The 25,641-nt window shown below is 40.9% G+C and overlaps 1 long non-coding RNA gene across 3 annotated transcripts; it reads right to left on the bottom strand.

The window, feature by feature from the left end:
• Window positions 1-5,657: 5,657 nt before the first annotated feature.
• LOC149316387 (uncharacterized) lies at window positions 5,658-25,289 on the bottom strand. Of its 3 annotated transcripts, XR_016280482.1 has the most exons (6): window positions 25,138-25,289; window positions 24,392-24,554; window positions 15,067-15,307; window positions 12,404-12,533; window positions 7,838-7,937; window positions 5,658-7,016 (listed from the first exon to the last, which is right to left on the bottom strand). It is a non-coding gene; the product is annotated as an uncharacterized LOC149316387 (long non-coding RNA). The 3 variants fall into 3 exon arrangements; XR_016280481.1 differs by lacking the exons at window positions 5,658-7,016; window positions 7,838-7,937 and having other exon boundaries at window positions 12,335-12,533; XR_016280483.1 differs by lacking the exons at window positions 5,658-7,016; window positions 7,838-7,937; window positions 12,404-12,533; window positions 15,067-15,307 and adding an exon at window positions 17,823-19,474.
• Between the last annotated feature and the right edge of the window lie 352 nt (window positions 25,290-25,641).

Here is a 25,641-nt window from a genome sequence, read left to right on the forward strand (position 1 = left end):
AGGTCCAAAGCCTTATACAGTGGGCCTTTGGCATCTGCTGGGGTTTGATTCCAGAACCCCCTATGAATACCAAAATCCATAGATGCTCTAGTCCCATTATAGTACAGTGGCATAGTAAAATGGTGACCCTTATATAAAATGGCAAAATGAAGGTCTGCTTTTGGAATTTCTATACTTTAAAATATTTTCAAGTCATGGATGGCTGAATCTATGGATTCAAAATCCATGGATATGGAGGACCAACTTAACTTTTAACACTTTAGAACTTCTGCCAACCATATATCTTTATAGAACAGACAAAAAACATTTTAACTGTGTGTATACACAGATACACATGCGTAAAGAATCAATTGACACATTAGCATGCAGGAGTACTTCAAATCAAAAGCTACATCCACTTGCACTGTTAAACAACATTGTGGTTTTACTCTGATAAAACATTTTGGATGGACTGCAATTTCTGTTGCTGAAGGTTATTGCATTCATGCCAAAGGGGTGTAGCAAAATATGTCACAATATGTTATCAGCACAGTAATCCATGGGAGTATGATACGTTATGTAGAGCTCTTGGGTTTAAAAAATGGAGAAATAAATAAAATTGTGGTCAGAGTGTACTACAAGCTGAAGAGAGGATGTGGATGAGGTTTTCCTGAAACACATAATCAACATTTCAGAGAAGCAATAATTATACTAAAGAGAAATTTCAGCTGCCTTGTAGTTGCTGGAAGAAAACCCCTTTAAGGAATGGAATCCCCAATAAAATTCTCTCCTGCTACACCAACAATTTCCTCTTTCAGAAAGCCAGGGAACGTCTATTCTTCTCCTCAACCAGTAAGGAACAGTTTGGTCAATGAAGTTACAGTACAGGGAGCTATGGAGAGAAAAGGCCCATGTGGAATTATTCCCAGTATTAAATAATGCTGAAGGTGACCGTAATCAAACAGCTGGCTTGGATTTCAGAAAAGATGATCTAAATAAATTCAGAGAAATACTAGGTAGGACCCTCAGTGGCTGATGGTCAGGAAATACCAAGCTGAAATTTTAAAAAGTATTCAGAGCCATGTGATTTGCAATTTAGGATGCTAAAGAAACCTACTGGTGTATTTTCATTACCTCTGTCTACCTTTTTTAAAGTACTGTAATCCTGAAGAACAGATGAGGTGCCTTCTGAATGCCACCTTTTAAGAACGATTCAGAAAAACAAAAACAAAAAAATTCAGAAGAGAGCAATAACAAGGGACAGGAGTTTAGAAAACAAATCATATGAAGAAAGGTTGAAGAACCTGATTATGCTGAGTCTAGAATATTGGGGAGTACATATGCCACATTTTGAAGTTATATCACACATAATCTCTGCTGCCTCAGAGGGCAGCACAAGATAATTTAACCAGTTTAAGTTACAGGAGAGGTGCTGAAAAGGAGGAGAGATATCTCAAGAATAAAAAGAACTTCAATAATGCTGAGTATAGATGGGCAACTGTGATGTGCCTCAGGGCCCTCCAGGAACCACACACTGCCAACAAACAACTAGAAGAGGTCAGAAATCCACTTTGGGTTATACAAAAACAATTGCTTTCTGATGTTTAACAGTGCAAGAGGATGTAGCAACCTGTTTGAAAGGTGCATTGCTGTTTCTGGAGTATTCCAGAAAAAGACCATTAATCCCCTTCTCTTTTTGGACTCGGGGGAGTCTGGAGGGGTTGTGGGTCACAAAAATGGCATGGGGGTTTCACTGTGTGGCTTAGTAGGCTCTTGTTCAGTTGAGGTCTTCAGCATCGCCTGCTTCAAGAAGAGGTTTGAACTAGGTGGCCTGTGTAGGCCACCTTTATCGGTTTGCAGTTCTTCCTTGAGTTTTCTGGGAACATCCGTTTTAGACTACTGCAATTCTTCAACCAGTGTCATGCCCCCCCTTGAGAATCTGGCTTCTGAGGATGAAACAGACCCACCTATCAGCCCCCCTACTTGAGAGTCCAGCCTCTGAAGATGAAGTGGACTTACCACAGTGATGCCCTCCTCCAGTTCAGGCTCCCAGCCTCCTGAGGGCTCTACAGAAGGAGGAGGTTGAAGAGATAGTCCCAACATCTCAAGAAAGGAAAAGGCTGCAGTGTCTGGAACAGATTCAGTCCCTCTCCCACAGGCAAAGTTAGAGGCTATGCAGCTGCAGCAGGGAAATGCCCTCTTGAAATATGATCTGCAAGTGGGGAAGGTCTTATGCTTTACAGGGGAAGGGCTTTTCCTGCCTCAGTTGTTGGAAACAAACTGGATTTCTTCCTGGAGTCTAAGTTTACAGTGAGATCTGACTCTGAGATTTATGACCCTAGGCTGTTTCTTGACCTTGTTATCTGGATTCGGAGGGCTGTACTTAAAAAAGCCTTCCAGTCTGGTCGATATGGGAATCCTGGTGTGACAATGTGGGTTCATAGGCCAATTGCTTGGGAAAGTTTCATTTTTTGGAAAATACCTCAGAATCATCCTGCAAGCAGCATGGGCAATGGTGGTGATGATTGGGGGATTCTGTTATTTCGAGAGTTGTTATGTTTTCCTCTTTTAAGGTCCCCATGTAAACATAACAAGTACTTTAACATTCCCCAAATATTGCTGATAGCAAGCAGTTAAGTCCTGCTGATCTTACTGGACAAGTCAGTGTATCATTCATACCAGGAAGTTTACCTTTTAAAGATCTCTTCTCTTGCTACACTGCTCTAATTTAATTGACACCTAACCACTCCTTTTCCCATAACGTTGTCCCCCTTTCTCCATGCATGATATGATTTACATTACGCTGGATTGCCAACTCTTTCTGGCAAGGGCACTCCCTGCGCTTTTAATGGCTATGTTCCAAACAGAAATTTGGCACATGAAAGCTTCTGTCTTTCACACAGCAACCAAGCACTAAGAACCTTATCTGAAAAAAAAATCTGCTGTGACACTTGCAGGATCATTGGCCAGTAGTGGGAACAGATCTCCCAAGAAAAACCTCTTTTCAGCATTCAAATCCCTAAAGATCTTTCAGAATCCTCTTACGTCTGTAGCACTAAAGTGAAAAAGGTATTAGCTAGGTAAGTCTTCCTTGTATATAGTTACAAAACAAATTACTATTCTCTCAGAGCCTTGCAACTATACCCATATACTCATAGCAAAGTGCAAACAATTAGCTAATATGGTAAATAAAGTAAAGGTATATTTCAGTTTTGAGAGGCATACATCACTAAAGACGTATACTTTACTTCACCAGAACCAGCATGGTGTAATGATTTGAGCATTGGAGTACAACTCTGGAGACCAGGGTTCAAATCCTCAGTTGGCCATGGGAACTCACTGGGTGACTTAGGGCAAGTAACACTATCTTGAAGGCAATTGAAGGCAATTTCAACTCTCGTTCTGAACAAATTTTGCCAACAAAGTCTTGTGATTGGTTTGCCTTAGGGTCATCATAAGTCTGAAATGACTTGAAGGTACAAAACAACAAAAACATACTTCAGTTAACAAAGCCCTGACATGACAAAGAAGCTACAAAGTCTACCTGGAAGGATTTTGAGGAAAGGAGGCTGGACTAACACAGAGTTTCAGTGTCTGGCAATAAACACTGCAATAAAGCTTCAGCTAGGAAGGAAGGAGATTCTACTCTAGATGATTGTAGCTTGGTGTGCCTGCCTGTAAGAGGTAAGGTAAAAATGACAAATGCCTCCAGAAGCCTGTAGAGAACATGTGTGAACAGTGAAACAGTGGAAAAAAGAAAAAGCAGGTATGTCTGCCTTACTAGCTATCCCCAACATGTTTGGATACAAATCCAAGCATCCAGGGGTGACTGCTAGTTTTTTTATTATTTCCAATTTGTGTCCAAACATGTTGGGGATAGCTGGTAAGGCAAAGTGGTCTCTAGAAGGAGCAAAATGTTTTGATCACTTCTGCAAGGCTTACCTGATGTGGTTGGGTCATTTCACATGTGCATGGTTAGTTTCGGATTAAGGGTTTGCTGAAACACATTGAACTGCTCTTTTTATTTGATACAAGAACCCATTTATACAGTATTAATTCCATGTTATATCTGACTCTGATGCAAATTTTACGATTAAAGAAATAATGCCCAAGAACACAACTACTTTGTCAAATGAGTGCATCCATAATCCATTGCAAGTTAAAACACGGGAGCTTGATCCATTGGAAAAAAAATTGGCACATTCTATGTGACATAATGATCACAGCTGACTTAAGCAATTGCTTTAAGTAGTTTGTACAAGTTCATGATGATCTGCCAATAAACTATTAACGGAAAAGCAAAGTTAATAAAATATACACTAAATGGACATGCTGTAACATCTGTTTTAGATTCTCAGGTGTGCATGGACTAAAGCATGTAGCCTGTAGCTTAAAAAGTATGCTTCAGATTCTTCTCTGTAAGACAGATATGTCAGTTTCATCTAGCTCAAAATAAAGATATTCTGCCCCCTCTAGCGTTTCATTTTCAAAAGTACAGCTTTTGATAGCAAACTAGAGTAATTTCAGGATTTGCTTCCAACATTGTTCATATATTAGAAAGTCCAGTTGAGAGAACTTTTGAACATTCCAATACAGGAGGGAAGAAAGTGTGTTGCTCTAGATGATGTACCACAACTCCCATCAGCCCCAGTCAACATACCTATGATGAAGGATACTGAGATCTGCAGTCCATCGCAATCTGGAGAGCCCATTGTTTTTTAATTGCTGTTGTTAATATGTGGTGAAATGGTGAATGTAAAGAAGCAGTACTTCTTCTTTCCATGTATATTCTGAAACATTTCAAAGGGATTTGGGACCATCGCATGCACAAGTTCTGTTTTCCCCATTTTTTCCTTTTCTCTCCTGGTGGCCCAGTAACAGAGCCAAAATAACAAAGCTGTGACAGAAGTTTGTTTGTACTGTCCATAATATAATATATTTAGTTTATATTATATCTATTATTTTGTGGATATTGTTTATCTATAGAAATGTGTGTACTTGTATACCTGTGTGTGTACAAAATGTCCAGTGTATTTCGGCAAAATACGTAATTAATTTATCAAGGGCAGGCTGATAAAGGACTTGTGAACTCTAGAAACATCCAAAAAGTCATTTTAAGAAGTTGAACAGTTATTTTCAAAGTGCTTTGGGAATGCACAAAATGTTTGGGCTCATTCACATTCACGTTTTTGTACCCAGGAGATTCAGATCTCCTTGGGAATGTGAAACTGAATCAAAGTTCCCACTACGTTTACCCTAATCAAATCTCTTTGTGCCATTTTTACCTCTATTGCCATTCACACTGCCATCGTATCAGTTTAAAATGCAGCCTACATTTCTATCATGCCCATTTTTTTAAAAAAATATATATAAATCAAGTGATGCGCATCTTCATCAGTTTGCTTCCACTTTCACTATTAGTGACATCACTCTGCTTCCTGCCTTCTCTCGGTGGTTACTATTGCATCCTCTGTCCAATGGGATGGAGGAGAGTCACCCTCTGTCAGCCTGAGAGAATGGCGATGGCAAAGCCTTGCCAAGAATCCTTGCCAAGAAATCCTTGTGATAGGTTTCCCTTGCAGCGACATGCACTCTGTGCTCTGGGCTTGAGGCAGGGACATGGGTATACTCAGCAGCCTGTTTTCTGTTCTATAACATTTGTAGATTAATGTGTTATGTTAAAAGGCAGCAAATTGGTCATTAAAATATACAAGTAATGAGTTGAGTCAGTGCATTGTTTATTGCAGAATCGAGTCTAACTTGAGTCACTGAAGTGACTTGAGTCCGAGTCAATTAACTTGAGTGCATAACTGGTAAGTATTAGTATCATGCTGCTGAACAAATACAGGAGAATGCTCTCTGGTTGTCTCCCTCATACCCTCAAACTTTGATCATCATAATTTTCTGCTTGGACTCCCACCACCAACACCACTATCACCACTCCCACCATCTCCTCCACCAACATAGCCACTCACATAGCCATAGCATAGCAAACCACAAAACAGCCACATGCACAGCACGCAGATGCTTTGAGTCAGCATGCAGAAGCAGTTACTCACTCAATTCCTCTCCTTTTTCTTTAAACAATTGTTCTAAAAGCCATGTCTGAGTCAGCCACTGGTGTGCATAGAAAAACTACCTCTTCCTCTCACACAGCTTACACCAACTCAGCCAAGCCAAGTGCACACCCTATACCATGCCACTGGAGCAGTCACCCTGGTAAGGTCATTCCCCTGTGCAGGCACACTGACTCTTTTTCACTCCTTCTGACTGGCAGAGGCAACAGTTTTTTCATTTGGTCAGCATGGAGGAAGCTAGAAAAAGAGGAGCAACTTTTTAATTCCCACTAATCTGTAGTGAAGCTCTTGTTTTCAGGATGCCTCCTTCTCCTTCTCTATTTTGTACCTCCCTTGTTATTGGTTCTTTTGCTCATTGCTAGCCTCCCTCATGGCTGGTTTCCTGTTCTAAAAAGGGATCATGATGTTCTCATTGGTTATCGTCTCGTGGTCTCAGTCCATGATGACTATGTCCAGTCTCAGCTGGCTATCTGTCCCAGGCACAACTTGATTTAGAGAGACGGTGCCCGTTGAGGATGGGATAGCTTTGACTAGTCAGTTCATCACTGCATCATTCTGATGTTTCTAGGCCTCCGAGAGTGGGTGACAGTTACAGAGCACACAGCAACATTGTTTGTCATGGTTGTCAGATTTAATTGTACTGTTAAGAGATGAAGCAATGTAAGAGGCTGGATCCTAACAGACTATAGACTCTGTGTGGTTCATTGGTTTCCATGTCCAATAATAGTGTAAGGAACCTGTTTTGAATATGGGTTACACTTCCCCTTAAAGAACAGTTACATAGTATACAAAGTATTCCAGAATCGACTGTCACTGGAGGCCCAGGTTGCCTCAGTGGCTCAGAGTGGCTCAGCTCACCATTTTCTGGGCAGGAACACGTACTGGCAATTTCCCATTTAGATTACTCCATTGCACTCTATGTGGGGCTGACGATAATGCAAGGTCTAGATACATCTGTTCCTTAAGGGGGGATAGAAAGCATATTCCATCAGCTTTAAAGAAACCATGCTGGCTGCCAAGGCACGTCTAATCCAATGTATCTAGGTTTGGAACCTAGATGTCTAAAGGAACCTCTCCCAATATACACCTTGGGGAGACCCTCCTAGGTTTCCCACCACTAAGAGCAATATATCATGTAGAGAGCCAAGAGAGCTTCCTCTTGGATGCCCAGATATTCCTTTAATTTGGGCACCATGTTAGAACATGGTGATTCAAACAAGCATTTGGAATCTAGCAAGATCATTGCTTGCTTTTCTATATCACTCAGTGGTGTCTGAGTTGTTCTAAAGTTATTTTATTGATTCTACCCTATCTTGAAATTTGTTAAAAGCAGGTCAGGTCAGAAACGTTCTATTTGACAACTTCAAGGAGAACTTCCCAACAGCAAAAATAAGTTATAACACAGCATCTTTTCCCCCCAAAATTTTATTGTGTAACTAACGAACAATCAGCATTGGTTAAAGCAAATAATAAGCTGTGAATTTAGCTGTTGTTAGGAATTGTCTAGCTTCAGGACATGTCTGCAATTAATTTTCATCAATAAAGCATACACCAGCTTTTCAAAACAGAATAACGTTGTCTTTGATCACTTCTTGAGTTCCTGTGAAGGCAAGATGGCTGCCATCCTTCAGTTATCACAGTACTGTACCTTTAGTATAGACAGCATCAGCACAGTGATAACTGAGCCAGGGCAGCCTGTCAGTCATTGCCTACTCATATCCTTGGAATAACTGTACTTCCATTTATTGGATGCAGGTGACCACAAGAATAAAAGGCTTTACCTCTCCACAGTTGTGTGTATGTTCAAAAAAAGATGATCATGGACAATACAATACAGATGCTTGGCTCTTCAGTAGCATTGCTGGGATGTGGTAGTTGAACCTGAAGCACACATAATAGAAATGAAAATAAGGTTGATCTTAATCTACCACACTGCAGACATTTTAATGGTGCGTCATATGATTAAATACAAACTATTCAAGAGCACACATACTGCCACCATCGTATTTATTGGCAAAATGTTAGGTAATTCATCCAAGACTGACGCCACTGTGCATGATTACCATTGATGCAAAACAGCAAGTAAATGAAGACACATGCACAGACAGTAGACAATAAGGCTTAGATAGTTTTCCACTGCTCTGCTAAGATTAAACAAGATAGTGCTCATGATTAAGCACTCTCCATGAGTTGTACAGTCGTTCCTCCATATCCACAGATTCTTTATCCATGGATTCAACTATCCACAGTTTTAAACTATTCCCAAAATATATAAATTCCAAAAAGCAATCCTTGATTTTATTATTTTATAGAAGGGACACCATGGTACTGTGCCACTGTATACAATGGGACTTGAGCATCCATGGATTTTGACATCCATGGGAGGTCCTTGAACCAAACAGGTGGAACCAAACTCCAGTAAATATCAAGGGCCCACTGTATTATGCCATGTCCCTCAAGTGGCTTATCATACTACACCTACAGGACTTAACAAAGGACTCAACTCCACAAGACTTAACTTCAATTTTAAATGGCAGCTTTGTGGCTCAGAACAGAGAAATTTTGAAATATTATTGAAGAAATCAGAGGTTCCTGGATTTATCACATATATATTCTCACACTACTTGATTAGAAGAGAGACTCTGCACTTTGACTGCAAATCCAATTTAATTATCTTGGATTTAGCCAGGTTAATAACTGCAGGAGATAATGGGTGCAAACAATAAGTTTAGAATTCTAGCTGCCATCTAAAAAGACAAAAAAGTGACAAATGTTGACCTAAATTGGCAGTGTCAGTGCCATTTTGTGGGCAGGGGCAGCTTTCAGACAACCTTCCTTGTGTTTAACTCTCCTGTGCCAGCAAGTTTACTTCCTCCTTACTATCCTTGCTGCCATTTCTCATCACCACTACTTCTTGCTCTCTTGCAGCAGGAAACAACTGATATGTGAGCAAGCAAGGCTGGCAGTGGCTTCTCATTCCCTTTCTCCTATCCTCTACTCATTGAAACCTAAGCTATAGGAGTAATGGTGACAGCTTCTTAGAGCCATCCTGGGCCCCAGCAGATGCTCATTGCATGATGTCCTCTCACACTACACCCAAAACCAACTTTATCTCTCAATTTACATACATTATTTATAGGTCAGCTTGGAAGAAAAATGGTATCCAGGAAACTCACTGATCATCATACAATAAAACCAGTGAGTGCAAAATTCAATGTTGTGGGTCTGCTAGGCACAGAGTCCCCCTCAAAGCTGCCTGAACCTCTACCCCGTTTCTGCCTTTGGAATCGGGAAAGGGTAATTTCTGCTCTTCAGCACATGCGTATGCACACACACATCCACATGTGCTCCAGAGGGAGAATCACCCACTCTCAGTTCCATTGGTAAAAACTGGTTGCATTGGTCATGTGGCATCACTGGATGCAGGTCAATAGGATAAAATAGGCTGTATTTTTAAATGGCTGCTTTCAATACCTGCTTGGATTATTACAGACTAAGGCTTCTTAAGAGCCAGTGTGGTGTAGTGGTTTGAATGTTGGCCTATGACTCTGGAAACCAGGGTTCGATTCCCAGCTCAGCCATGAAACTCACTGGGTGACCTTGTGCAAGTCACATGCTCTCAGCCTCAGGGGAAGGAAACAGCAAACCTCCTCTGAACAAATAATGCCAAGAAAACCCTATGATAGGTTCATCTTAAGTGTGGCCATGAGTCGGAAACAATCTTAAGACACACAACACACACACACTTCTTAAACTATCTGATGTAGGGAATTGGTCAGTCCCCCCCCCCCATGTGCCAGAGACCACTACCATATATGAGCACATTCTATTAATAACATTAAAACAATTTAAAACATATGCTTAAAAAGGGATATCAAACAGTTTAAAAACAATATAGTTTAAAACAATATGTCATCTTCCTTAGGTCAGCAAGGATGGAGCAATTCTAGCCATCCTAGGAAAGGGATTTTAGAGTCCAGGTACAGCAACTGAGAAGGCCTTATTACATGTCCCACCAACTATGAAGGTGGTGAAACTGAAAAGGGGCCCTCTTCAGAGGATCTCATATACGTAGGCAGAGTCTGTTATATGGACCGTAGTAATAAAGGGATTTAAAGTCAGAACCAGAACCTTCAACTGTGCCTGGAAACTGACTGGTAGCCAGTGGAGCTGTTGCAACAAAGGAACTGTTCTGCTCTCTACAGCAGGATCAGTTTAACACTCTAGTTATAGCCCTTTGGGCCTTATCACACTACAGTTACAGGTCTATATTCCACTTTAATTACCATAGCAACTTCCTGTGGAGTCCTGGGAAGTGAAGTACCAACTTCCTATGGAATCCTGGGAAGTACCAAGTTGAGTTTCCAAACAGTCTTCAAAGGCAGCCCCATGTACAGCACATTACAGTAATCGAAACAGGATGTAATTAAAACATACATCACTGAGATCTGATCAAGCAACTCCAAGAATGCCTACTATAGCATTAATAACAGCCCCAAGTCTCCAGTTGATAGCATTAGAAATGCTGTGAAGAAGCTTAGTTTCCTCTCTGAACAGAAAGGGTACTCACTGGGATTTCAGTGCTGAAGAGATGGGGCAGTCTGATCCCAAACACTGATCAGAAAAGTGTGACCCTCCAGAGACTGGCATCCAACTCCCATCAGTTTTCATCACTGCCTATCTTTGCTAAGGATGATCCGAGTTGTAATCCAACAACATCTACAAGCAGTGATTCTTAACCTTTCCTTGGGTCACCCCTTCAAGAATCTTACTGGAGTTATGGATCCCTTTTGTTCTCCCCAAAAATAAATATAATAAATGTATACACACAAAATTTTGCATGCATTTGATTTTATTGAATTGAAAATATATTTAACAACCCTGTTGTTAAAAGACTAGCCACACCTGAATGAGGCAAATGACAGTTAATCAACACAATATTATTCAGATTGGTAGAAGCAGCAAATTGTAATGTTTCAGATGTTTAGATACCATAAAAATACAGTAAATACAATCAGTTACATTTTCCCATTATTATTATTATTAGGGATAATATAGGTAAAACTTAAATTATTTTTTATTTATGAAAATATTTATAATTCCACTCTGTATCAGGGCAACATAAAATAAAATAAATTTAAGACAACTTAAACTAATAAGAATAATTTTAAAAGATTAAAATGTATAAACCATTTAGCACTGAAGACAAACTAATTTAAAATAATGCCAACAATGTAAAATAATGCCAACTACAGCACATGTGCAAATTGGATGAAATCATTTTGGCCCTGAAGGCTTTAATAAAAAGCTATGTTTTTATTTGGTGCCAGATTGATAGCAATGTTGGTGCCAATTGGGCCTTTAAGAAAAGGGTATTCACAATTAGGGTGCCAAAACGCAAAAAGCCCTTTCTCATATTCTTCTACAGTGTGTCGCTCCCAAGATGAGATATGGAGGACAGCCCTCCAACAGACTTGAATCCTCAGGCAGACATACTGTATATAGAAAGAGGTATTCCCTCAAATATCAAGATCACAAGCCATTTAGGACTTTAAATATTATTACCAGCTCGTTGCATTTGGACATGAAGCCTGCAGGTGTCCAGTGCAATTCCTTTAAAACAAGCGTTTTATGGTTTGTATATAGTGAGCAGTCAAGCTGCTGAATTTTGCAGTAGCTGCAGTTTCTGCGTTTACAAGGACAGCCCCACATACAACGTATTGCAATAGTCTAATCGGGAAGTTACCAGTGCATGGACTACTATGATTAAGTTATTCTTTACCAGGAAAGGCCATAGTTGGTGAACTAAGTATTCCAAGCAATGGATCCACCTGAGCCTGTAGTGACAGTGATCAATCTAAGAGCACTCCCAAGCTGCACACCTCTCTCATTGTGTGAGAGACACAATGGTCCATGGCATCATGGTCATGGAGCTGTACTGGAGCATCCCCAGTGCCACTCTCCAGAATCAGTCTTTTGCTTTACAAACATCTAAAAATGTGCTTCTGATTGTTGTTGTGGTGTGCTTTTAAGTCATTTCTGACTTATGGCAACCTATCACCTAAGGTGAACCTATCGCAGAGTTTTTGGCAAGGTTTGTTCAGAGAGGGCTTGCCTTTGCCTTCCTCTGAGTCTGAGAGAATGTGACTTGCACAAGGTCAACCAGTGGGTTTTTGATGGCCACATGGGGATACCAACACAGTCATAGTCCAACGCTCAAACCATTACACCACACTTGCTCTCTTTGGATCATTTAGCACAACTGAATTTTTCATTCGCAATTGGACCTGCCCTAACTAGGTAAAGCAAGGTGTGTATATGTACATGTATGTAGAGAGAGCACTTGCTTGCATTAAATTTGCTTCTTATTTTTGCCTCTCCCTTACTTCCATCATTTCATTTGATGCTTTTCTGCTTGCTGTTGTTCATTTTTGCTGGGGCATGGATCTAGGGTTTCCACCACATTCACTTACAGCTCTATGTAAATAAATGAACAAATCATGAGTAGTGGATCACTAATTTGATTTTCTGCCTCAGGTACTGGTTTGGCATAAGTTAGCTTTGCTAATCACATAGGGGAAGGGAATTCAAAGGATGCTTGCTTGCAATAGTGAGTGTTAGGGTTGTTGTTTTTTGGGCACTCTTTCTGGTCTGATCTGTTGCATTCAACACTGCCCAGAATCATCTGGATATCACCCAGGATTCTACAGCATACCCTTTGGTTATACTTAAAATTCACCTGAACTGACATAGCAAAAGCCAGGTGTCATTCCTGTCCTGTCCCTATCAAAGACAGAAATTTAACAGTTACTGGTCTGCAAGCAGAATCAAAAAGGGAGACTACAGAGGGATGCTGACATTTTCCACACAAAGACAAAAGCTGAAAAAAGAATTACATAATATGACTGCTTATATAAGTGGTGATTTAGGATGCAACCCAACCACTCAAATCAGTGGCTCCTTTGCCATAAACTTCAGTGGGAAGCAGATTGTAACCTCAGGCCACTTTGTTCCTTGACATTTAAATCCAGAATACAAAATGCTAAATTAGTATCTCTAGAAACTGAAGGAAGTGAGCTACAAATATATGGGTAAATGTATTCATGTTATCTGTGTTTGGAAACTGATTTATATGTATTTATCAGAGTTTGGAAACTAGCTGTGTAAAGATCAGTTTATTCTGAATATTGCAATGCCAAAATCATAAATTAACTAGTCACTACACAGAAATTGCTATATGTTATTCTGAACAGGCATCTTGTGTATTTTATTTTAAAACACATACACACAAGAGGGTAATAATGAGACAAAAATTATTGCTCAAATAGTTTAAAAAGAAACCACAAACAAATGTTACATAAGAAGAGGCAGATATTTACACAATGAAATATGAAACTCAATTAACCGAGTTAATCTGATCTTGTTTACTAGAGTGGTTTGACAAGAATATTTGCCTAGGTTTTTAAAACTTCATCCCCCCCCCCCCCAAAAAGCCCCCTTTGTGAGATACAGATATCACAAAAGAACATCAGTCCAGAGATCTATTACTATTTAAACCACTGGATATAAGCTGCTACCAGCAGTTTAAATGTTTGGTCCCCCAGATATTTTTTAGACTTTGAGAATTCCCAAGTATTGTCCATGCTGGCTGAGACTTCTGGGACCTATAGTCTGAAATATCAGTAGAAGTAAAAGCTGAGAGCCACTGTGCTAAATGCAAAGATTTCCTTCATTTGTACCCCCCCCCCCTTTACTCGTTTTAACATCTCCACTTTTATAGTGACAAACTATATGAATTTTTGATATTTACAGTGGCCATCTGCAAATTATGCAAACACATCTCAAAAATTTTACCATAGTTTTTATTATATGATTTTCATAAACTTAATTGAGGGTTAGAATATCAATAGGCTGTGACCTGAATGGTATTCTGAGGCAAAAGGTTCACTAGGAACTCAGTGGTTCTGTGCATAAAATGCCTACTTGTAGTTTTATGCTGTTTCATGCTACTGAAATTAACAGTATATCTACAGGCAATCCTTGAAGCTGCATTATAACTTCCAGTGATTATGACTTAGTTTCATGGCATCAAGGATGCTGCTACAACAAGGAACAGAGTTTCCTCAGTTAACAAAGTCTCTGACAATGAAGCTCCTTTGTACAAAGTCTTTTAAAATTTATCCAGCTCACCACTTTCTTCCTCATTCTCTGTCTAGCTGGATTTTTTTTAGCAGCATCACCACTGGGAGGATGATGAAAGACTGAAGGAATACAATCTTTGAGTGTTAGTTTGCAACAGTGTGTCTGCAGTAAACAATACAACAAAGCTTGATCTAGAAACACTGAGTTACTATTCTAGCTGATCCTACTGTAAACAGCAGCTGCCTCCAAAATCCCTTACTGAGCATGAGTGAATAGAACAACAGAGGGAAAAGGAAATATCAGATAAGCCTGCCTCGCCAGCTACTCTTAGTATGTTAAAAATGCATAGATCTAGAAGTTTGCCATCAAAATGGAAATCAGAAGAAAACTGGAGGCTGGCAAAAGATAAAAAATAACCCCGGGATGCTAGTGAAAAAAGCTTTCAAGTCGTCTCTAGAAGATTCAAAATGTTTTTATTTACTTATGTAAAGCTTACCTGACCTGGGTCCTTCATTTTATATTGTATATGTTTTATTACGGATAAAAAGGTTTGCTGAAACATATCCAACGGTTCCTTTTGTGTAATACAGGAACCTATCCCTATTCTTTCCATGTTGTTTCTGCCTCTGATACCAACTTTTCTGCTAAAGAAGTAATGTCCAGGAACACATCTGCTTTTTAAACTGAAGTGCATTTGCATATGAAACCTTTCTGAAACACATTTTCTTCTACATCATATCTTAAAAAAATAGGAATTATTTTTTATGGGCTACATATATGCACAGCAAAAGGAGCAGGACTTTTCTTTCATTCTCCTGGAAAAAGCTGATGGTTCTAAATCTTCATTTGTCCCTAAGTCTTCACTTACCTTTTGCTGTTGTGATACTTTTTTATCAACAATGGAATGGATGATCAAGCTTTCACCAGATACCTCCTCAATCATGCCGGAGCTTTTATCCACAAAGTCTTTCTTCCAGCTGGTTAAAATGATGCCAAATGATGGAGAATAGCAAGATGGGGAAGATGGCAGATGAAATCCATAATGTGGCTAAGTCATAACCTGAGCATACTGGTATTCCTTAGACTTCTTATTCTGAATTGGTGCCATTCTGAGAAAATAAATAAATTGATGTCTTGAATCTTGACACTTAATGGCACGCGCGTGCACGTGCGCACGCGCGCGCGCACACACACACAAGTTTCCTAATGTTTGCATATGCCCTTTTTTGGTTATTGTGAAAGCTAGTATTTCCTTTCTCCCTCTCCAACACTGAGAGCTCTGCAGGACCCTGGTGGATATCAGTGTAATCATTTTGCATCTGGCTAAGTGAACATAACCAGATGTTTTTCCAAACCTACATCCCCTCCAAGAGGCACGTGGAGATGGCCTTCAGAGCTATATGGTAAGTCTGGATGGTTGTATGGTTCATCCTAGTGTAGGTCCACATGTGGTACTATACTACGCTAAGCCATACAGAATTTCACCAAAGTCTTTCAGGCTAGAAGCTAAAACCTTATTGTTTGTCAATTTCTTTTTCTTTTAAAATGAAAATCAAAGTCCAACTAACTCTATAGAAGTGAAAGCAAAAAAAGAGTGAAAGCAAAAAAAGAAATCAAAAAGAGCAACAGGATACTCCAGAAAACAGCTGGACCACATTAGAAAAAAAACAGTTGTATATTTCATTAAAATTACATTTCTTTTAAAAAGTGGTATTATTAATTAAAACACTTCCTTTCACTGAAATGAAGAAAAAGACATGGGACTTTTTCACATGGGAGGCAAGTGTCATTAAAAAGTGATTAAACTGCGCTAACAGCACAATTGGGGGGAAGATTATCACACCCCCGTGCACTTCTCCAATTCGTGTCCTGTGCATAAACAGTAATGGACGTGTCATTGGTTAATAACAGAAACTCCCGTTATTACCCAATGATGCACCCATTACAGTTTATGCACGGGACACAAACAGGAGAAATGTGTGATAATCTTCCCCTTGACTGTGCTATTAGCATGATTTAATTATGTTTAATGACCCCTGCCTCCTCCATGTGAAAGAGTCCATGATTTAAGAACATAGATATCACATTGCTGGACAATATACAGTCAACCCTCCGTTTTTGCAGGGGATCCATTCCGGACCCCTCACGAAAACAGTGACTCGCATGTATTCAAGCCCCATAGGCTTGAATAGGGCACACCCCCGTGAGCATGCATTATTTCAGCACCACAGGGGTGTGCCCCATTGGGGTTAATGGAGGTCGCCCCTTCATATATAAGCAAGAACGTGGATCTCAAGTCTGCGAAAAAGGCGGGGTGACTGTATTTTCAAAATACTGATTTAAAAAAAATCAGATGAGGTCGTTATTAGGTCCTAGCTCAGAATCAGCATGCTTGTGTTTAAAAATTAGGCTGTCGTACCTGGATGTAATAGACTCAGATACAAATTACAGCCCAGTCATGTAGCTAGTCAAAATAGTAACCTAAAGGTCATAAAATCTGAGTAAACTATGTAGAATTCAACTGCTCTATATTCATGAGAGTAGACCCACTGACTCAAACTAACTTATGTAAGTGTTGACCTCTGATGCCCACCCTCAATTCAATGAGTCTACTCTGTTTTAAAAACATTTTTGGTCTTATAAACTGGATTTTGTTCTTTTAACATGAGGCTGAATTGTTGTAATATTGTAAATCATTCAATTCTATTTTGATACTTTTCTCTTTATATGTTTTTAATTGAATTGTCCTTTTAAATTGTGAGCCACGTTGAGTCCCAATTTTGGGGCAAAGCATGCTATAAATAAATGTAATGGTGGTGGTGGTGGCGGTGATGATGATAGTCATCAGCTTCCAGTGTAACTTACCTCACAGCACAGTTATGATCATATTATGGGACAAATTCCTATCTAGGCTTCTGAGCTCTGTGGAGGAAGAGTTACAGCTCTGGACCCAGCACGGCTGTAGAGCACAAGGTCCCGAGTCCAAATCTTGGAACAACCAGTTACAGGTGGGAATGCCTATTATCTGAAACTCCAGAGAGTCATTGCCAGACAATATAGACAACACTAAGCTATATGTAACTCAGTATAAGGCAGATCCCTATTTTCCTGCAAATGTCACAAACATTCAAATTATGATACTATTTATATCTAGCATTCTAGGACTCTGAAGCTAGAGTAGATGAACAACTCTTGGACTCCAATACTCTCTGCTTCTCCCTTCTTCCACAAAAGCCATGAAATTAGAAGCTTTTGGATCTGTTTTCAATGAACCAAAGTTGTTGCTGTATTTAGATCTTGCCTTTCTCCACCAAATACAGTCAGACCTAAACTATTTAGAGATATATCCAAATTGATTGTAAAATTAACTGAAACAAATAAAAACCATACAGTTTGAAGTTAGCAGAACATACAGAAAACCATAGTTAAGACTAAACACAATTTGTCCACAAGTGAAGGCTTCTAGTCACCTTATGGTCATGCTAGAAAAAAAGTCAGGAAATCAAGGCTCATTCATACAAAGAGCATCCCAACCACCTTTACGTCTTGTAATGTCTTCATCTTTTATCATGTTTCTCATGTTTGTGACGCCTATGGGAACACATAAAGAACTAATTCATAATTAATAACACCACCATCACATTCAGTAATGTGCTGTTTATTTTGATTTTCTGGCTCTAGTTCTGTTAGATCTCAGACAGAGGTCTTTCTAACCCCTGCCCCCTGAAATCATTTTAGCTAAATATGCCAGCTATTTAAATCAGAAAATTCATTTGGGGACTGGGTTTCTCCTTCCCTTTTTGGGTGACAGTTCAAACCCAATTACTCCTTAGGAGCACTTACATTTCTAGCCAAACCAATGATTCTTATGAAAAAAGCAATTGAATGGGCCAATCAAGAAGGCATGTATGCCGAAGACAAATCCATTTGCTCCAAACATGATTGCCTGACTAATGTTTGTTGCTACTGTTGCTATAGTTATTATGATGGATTGAAAAGTAACCACAACAAATGCTCTTAAAACACCCTGCCTCCCCCCGTTTTTCCATTAAATCTTTAATATTAAAAAGCCAGCCTTTAAAGCAAGGTTAGGGAACATGTGTCTGCCAACAGGTTGGTTGACTGCGACTTCCATCAGTTCTAGTCTGCATAGCCAATGCTGTGAGGGCAGATGCAAGCTGCAGTCCAACGATATTCCCATTCCTACTTTAAAACTTGGGAGAACACTGGCACTCCCTTTACTTAATTATTTTCTCCCTTAACAATATGATGCTTATCACTCAGTGATATGCTACACCTCCAAACTATGGCACCAGTGCTGTTGGTCTGAAGTACATAATGTGCTGTTTCAATAATATGCCCCCCCCCCGACTGTGTAATCTATATTCATCCTAAACTCAGCCTGCTGCTAAATTCACATGTTCCATCCCACAAATGTACAGATCCAACTTCCCCATATCACTGTCTCCTTGTTCATAACTTTGCAGTTCTGAACATACAGACTTTCTCTCATCTTGATACCCTCATGGTGTCTGCGGCTACAGCTCCCAGCATGCTTAACCACTGGCTAGTGTGGTGGGCTTTTTGAAGTTGTACTCTAAAACATCTGGAGAGTAGCAGGTTAGGAAAGAGTGTTTAACTACAACCATGAGGAGGAAGAATTAACTGCCATCTTGATTAAAAATATTGTGTATACTCCACTGGGATCTTATATGCCAGGCCTATGAAATTAGTCTTTTATTTTAATGTGATCTGAGAAGATGTTCCCAGTGGACTGTGCCTGCTGTATGTAATTACAATAACAGCAGAACTCAAAGTACTATGGATATCACTAAAAAGGAAATCTATATATTTGAAGCTGATAAATTAGTAAAGGAAAGGAAATGCAGAATTATGCACAGCAACACCACAGTTCTGAGAAAATTCATTCAATATGTATCATTAAAGACAGTACATCCCCCCTAAGTTTAATGAGTGAGACTTCTTCTATGCTTTCTTTCCTAAGTTTCCTGAACATTTTATGTCCATTTTCCCCTATATCTTGTTCTTCTTTTTCTTTTTCCCTTCTCTACCCCTCTTTCTGCCACCTTTTATTTCAGCAGATAATAGTTGTAATTTGCTGGGGGCAATCACCTTTACTGAGACTGACCAATGGTACTTGCAACTTTTCCATTCAGTGAATGTTACAGGGGTCCATATAATGTGATCTTCAGTTTGCAACCCTCCTGCTTTTTCCCACTGCTTCTTTCATCTATTGGTGGTGGTGCTAGGAATCTCTTAAAGAAACAAAGGCAAAAAGAAAAAAGAAGATTCAAACTACAGGAAAAGAGATTCCACCTAAACATTACGAAGAACTTCCTGACAGTAAAGCTGTTCAACAGTGGAACATACTGCCTTAGAGACTGGTAGCGTCTCCTTCTTTGGAGGTTTTTAAACAGAGGCTGGATGGCCATCTGTGTGGAATGCTTTGGCTGTGCATTCCTGTGTGGCAGCGGGTTGGACTGAATGGTCCTTGAGATCTCTTCCAGTGATGATTCTATGAGTTGTAGAATGCTTTTTGACAGCAGTCCATCTGGGAGCAACTTATGTTGTGGGTTACTTCCTACCAGCTGAACCACTATTACGCATATTCATGCAGATACAAGATTAGGAAGAAATTAACATACAATGGGTTGAGAATAACTCAAATCACAGGGACAGCATAAAACAGAATCACAATGATGTGCTCAGTTTGCAAAAGGAATGTCTACATTATTCCTAATTCCTACTTGCAGCTTTAAGGGAAATTAATTTTTCCTTTCCCCTTCAGGCTAGGAGTACTATGTATGGCAGAAAAATCCTCATTCACCCTAAATAATCATTTCCCCTGATAACAGCACTGCACAAAAAACAATTCAGTGGATACATTTCCAAAACCACCTTCTCTGTTATGCATCAGCCCTGGTTCACAGGCACATCATCTGCTGCTTTTTTCAGGAAGCCTCATAGCCCAGCCAGCCCTTTCCAAACAACATACACCACCTCCCCTAAAACACAGACCTACAAAAGAATGGACAGAGACAGCAACAGTACATTTAATACACACACACACACACACACACACACACTCCCAAACCCTCAAAACATGATTTTCTCATAGCTGTACAACAAAGATAAGGGGGGGGGGGGTGACTAAGTATGGAGGAGACATTTTGTTCAGAAAGGAGTTTAGGATATAGTCTCTTCCCAAACAACTAAACATTTTGACAAATAAGGGGGTGGGTGGGAGTGTTAGACTGTAGGTGGGTGTATTTACAGAAAAATATCTGTTAAAATCACAGATACTGCAATAATGGAACCAAGGCCAAAGACCTGAACCTTGGTTGCTTATTGGCCAAAGGAAGCAAACACCCCAATGTTTTGTTAAAATATAACCCAGTCAGTCACCATGAAGCAAATGCATGATTTAGGTATCCTGACACTGAACATTCTGTTTATTCATATCAACATGGCCATGGGCAACCTGTAAGCATTTTACTATATAGATTTAAAGGTTCTCACTTTGCCTCCTCTAAAGAACTTTGTTTGTTGTTGTGTGCCTTCAAGTTGTTTCCAACTTATAGTGACCCTACCATGGGATTTCCTTGGCAAGATTTGTTCAGAGGAGGTTTGCTATTTCCTTCCCCTGAGGCTGAGAGCATGTGACTTGCCCAAGGGGTTTCATGACTGAGCTGGGAAGTGAATCCTCATCTCCAGAGTCACAGTCCAACACTCAAACCACTATGCCACACTGGCTCTCATAAGGATCCAGGTATAGTGCAGCTTTAAATATTTCAGATTGACAGTATAGGTAGTACAGATAGCAGTGGTCATATCTTGGAAAAGAGATGTTTTTGGCAAATGATCTTGCTGCCTGGGACATAACATAGACAGGTGGCAAAGATCATGAAGCTAGTCTGGTGAGCAGTAATTTGGCCCGCAGAACCGTCCTCTGAACAAATCTTGCCAAGAAAACCCCATGATAGGGTCACCATAAGTTGGAAACAACTTGAAGGTACACAACCACAATCACAACCAAAACAAAATGCTTAGGAATGTCCAGACAGAGAAAAGACAGGGGGAATGGACACTGTATTCCTGTGGGAATGGCTTTCTACTGATCAGCTAAATACAGAACTAGTAGATATCCCTTTTTTAAAAAACAACAATGCTTTATATTTTAAATTTCTTCCTTTATTCCATATGATCACAGCATGGTTAATACTTCCTATTACTGAAATCCTTATTTCAGAATGCTGTAGGATTGATCTTTCCCAATAGTTAATTTCCAAGACATATAGACGCTCAAACCTGGACATCAAACTGCCACATGCAAGGTGCTGATCGCCAGTCAATGGGTGATAAAAAGACACTCTGTCCATGCTCCAAGGCACTGTATTGTGGATCTCAGTGCTCACTTAGAGTGCTGCACACTGAAAATGGGTTTGAGGTTAAAATTGCTATGTTATACATTTAAATAGGCTAACTCCCAATGAAGCCAATGGAATTCACTTCCGAGTAAACATGCCTAGGATTAGTCTGTGTGAAACAACATCTGCCTGTAAAAATGCAAGTCTTTTTAGGCTCTACATGGCATAGGAAAACAGTACTGGCTTCTGGACAGAATATACAACAGTACCGATCTCTGCTCAGCCACAAAACCACCGGATGGGCCTTGGGCCAGGACTGGCTCCCAGATGTTGTGCTGCCTAAGACAAGGAACAAAATGGTTCCTTTCTCCATTCCATGTGCAAAAGACAACTGAACTGGCAACTGAATCTTATTTCAACACCAGCAACAGGACGCTATCCTCCACCACACTGCCTGGGGTTGGTAGGCTAGAAGCACTCAAAGCACTGCCTTCCAACATTCACAGTTGCTGCTATGGTTGCTCCTCAGCATTTACTACCCGAGGCACACTGCTTAATGGTACAGTCACATTTGCCTCGGGCAGGTCACTCTCTCTCAACCTGATCTGCCTCAGAAGGTTAATATCAGGACAAGCACAATACAAATGCTTCAGCTGTATACATCGGGGACATTGAGTCTTTTAAACTTTTAGGACCTTGGAATTTTTTTATCAGGTTTGTAGACAGCTTTGACAGATGAAATATTTAGAAGGCCACCTGCAAAACTTCAGATCCCTTAGGTGGGAATCATGCAGCCCTCTAGATGTTGTTATACAACTCTCAGCATTCCTCACTACTGGCTATGCTGGGAGGGGCAGTCCAACAACCATTCCCACCTTTGGGAAATGTCAGGGAATATACAGAGGGCTGCCAAACTAGAAGTTATGCTCTTTCTCTCAGCTTTAAACTGGAAGGCAAGATTGATGATCTCTGGGATCCAAAACACACTGCAGAAATAACCCAGTTTGAGACCACTTTAACTGCCCTGGCTCAATTCTAGGGAATTCTGGGAACTGTAGTTTTGTGAGACATTTAGCCTTATCTGTCAGAGAGCTCTGGTGCCACAATAAACTATAATTCCCAGGATTCCCTAGCACTGAACCAGGGCAGGTAAAGTGGTCTCAAACTGGATAATTTCTGCTGTGTGTTTTGGACCTGGGTTGACAGCTGAAACCGTCCCTGCAACTGGAGGACATCCCAGCCCAAGGACCCAAGACATACAGCCTGCTGATGGCATCAGAACTATCCAAAATCTGGCACAATCCACCCTGCAGTAAAATGCAAACACACACTATATCAAATAATGATTGGCTGCTCTTTCAGTACAAACCACCCTCCTCCGTGAAAACAGTGCCAGTCTATGTTTGACCCTAAAGAAGGGGAACAATATTGACCACCCAGGGACCCCAAAATGGAGGAGGAATAGGGGTCTTGAGGCCCATCTAAGATAGGAAGTTCTGAGCCTCCCCTGAAATTATCTGAAAAAACTGGAATACTTCTATGTAATTAAGACCACTCAGAAATTATCCATCAGAAGTGTGTTGTTGTTGTTGTTAATTTATAATCCACTTTTTCTGCCAAAATTGGGACACTTAGGCCTGTTACAGACAGCCAAAATAAAGCTGCTTCGAGTCACAGTGGAGGTATGGTATTTGAATGATGCATACGTCCTAAGAGTCCAGAAGCCCCACCAAAGCCACGCTCCAGTCCTTAGGGCTGGAGCGTGGCTTTGGTGCGACTTCTGGACTCTTAGGACGCATGCATTATTCAAATACCATACCTCCACTGTGACTCGAAGCAGCTTTATTTTGGCTGTCTGTAACAGGCCAAAGCATTTTCCAAATTAAAAAGCAATCCTATTAAAAACATACAGAACATTAAAATAAAATGAAACTAACATAATATGAAAACATAAGCATGCCACTGTTTTGCTATTGCTCTCAGACTGTTACCAGTTTCAACAGGAAAGTGCTTTTGTTTACATTGTTTTGTAAAAAAACACACTTGCAAGCAGTTCCCAGTGTGGCATAGTGGTCTGAGTGCTGGATTCTATGAGACCACGATTCGAATTCCGTCTCAGCCACAGAAGCTCCTTGGGAAAGCCACACTCTCTCAGCCTCAGAGACTGGCAGTGGCAATCGCGCTCTGAAAAAAACCTGTGATGGGGTTGCGGTAAGTCAGAAACAGATGGAAGGCACACAAATGGTCAGTGCTGACCATCTGAAAAACAGTGCCAGGATGTCTTCAAAAACATGGCCACATAGCCCAAAAAACCCACAAAAAACTATAGTGCCAGGATCCTTGCTACCACCATCTGTGAAGCGCAAATGGCCTGGGCAGGAGAAGTGAAAAGCAGTGAGGTCTGCTACTTGGCAACAGGGTCAGAGAAAAGGGGTTTGCCTGGCTTTTCTGGTAGGGTTACCAAGTGAAATAGGGGGCAGGGCTCCTGTGCCTTTCATGTTTGTGTGGAAGAGGGAATGTCAGAAGGCAATGCCTGCTGACATTCCCTCTTCCACACAACCATGAAAGGCACAGGAGCCCTGCCCCTTATTTCACTTGGCAACTCCTTTCACCAGGCATCCAACCAGCCAGGCAACTTCAAGCAAGCCAAGCTGGCACTCCCCTTGCCTGGGATTCCCTGGTGGGGCTTTCTATGCCAAGAGGCCTCCCTTTCAGCAGCAGATCTCCAAATTGCCAGGCAGACAGAGTTCGCCCATTCCCCCCCAAAACAAATCAAACCCCAGCTCCTCCTTTTGGCATACTCACCTTTTGCCAGCCAAGCAGCCAGCCTTGGCAACTCCTGGGTCTCCTTCTCCTCCTCCTTCCTCCTCCTCCTCCTTCCTATGCTCCTCCTTCTGGCTGTTTCATGTAAACAACATCCCAGGCTATATTTACAATCACTTGACTGGAGGGGACCAGTGCCAGGATTCTTAAGGAAAAGAAGAGTGCGCAACATTTGTTTTTGGTAAAGAAAAAAGGGAAAAACACAGAGCAGAAACCTCTTCCTTAGGGACCCCAACCAGCACCCCCCCTTCCCCAAAACCCAAAATATTCTCAACATCCATGGATTGGGGGAGGGAGGGAGGGAAGGAAAAGGACTGGGTGGCCAGGGGTTTGCTTCCCTGGGTTTGCTCCCCTAAACATCCTCTCCCCATCTTTTCCTTTCCTGGCCACCCAGAGCCCTACTTCCCCTCTTGGTGGGAGCACCTAGTGGTTAGAGCACCCTCCAGCAGCTGCTGCTGTTGCTGCCAGGAGCCTTGTCAACAAAACGCAGCTGCCTTGGGAAATCCCCTTTGGCCCAAGAGATCATCAACAAAAACACACTGGAGGGAATCAATTCATCAGAGAAATCAAATCAAATAAAGGAAGGGAAAGGTTGGGGGGATGAGGAGGGGAAGAACCCAAATCTCTACCCCCCCCCAGCTCCTTCCCCCACCCTTCCTCCTTTTGAGAGCATATTTTTAGAATAATAATTAATAATAACAATAATAATAGATGAGAAAGGCACCAACCTCTTTCTGTCCAAAGGGGAGAGGAAAGCTGGGGAGTTGGGGCTAGAGCCCATCACCCTGCAATAAACACACACACACACACACACTCGATGCTCCCTCCTCCTCTATTTTCCTCCTTCCCTCCTTCTCTCTCTTTTTTCCTCCTTCCCTCCTTCTCTCTCTCTTTTCCTCCGCCCTCTCCTCCCTCCTTTCCCCACCTCCCTTCCCAGCCCTGTTTACTAACCCCCCCTTTTCTCTCCCATACACACACACACACAGAGAGAGAGAGAGAGAGAGAGAGATATTGGCATCTTTTGTTCTTAGGGCTCTTTTTGCAGGCAGATTATCTAATGACGCAGCAGAGACTCGCCACAACGTGACTGTCGCCATTTTTCTGTTTTGGTTTTAGAATATATATATATATATATCACATGGCGGGGGGGAGAGATATATTGTACAGTATCTCTCCCTCCCCGCCATGTGATACTAAATTGGAGGAGGGGAAAAAACAACCACCACCACATC

Source organism: Sceloporus occidentalis, unplaced genomic scaffold, assembly GCF_023333645.1.
Source record: "Sceloporus occidentalis isolate IW3139 unplaced genomic scaffold, rSceOcc1.0.p SCAF_3, whole genome shotgun sequence".
NCBI classification, from domain to species: Eukaryota; Metazoa; Chordata; class Lepidosauria; order Squamata; family Phrynosomatidae; genus Sceloporus; species Sceloporus occidentalis.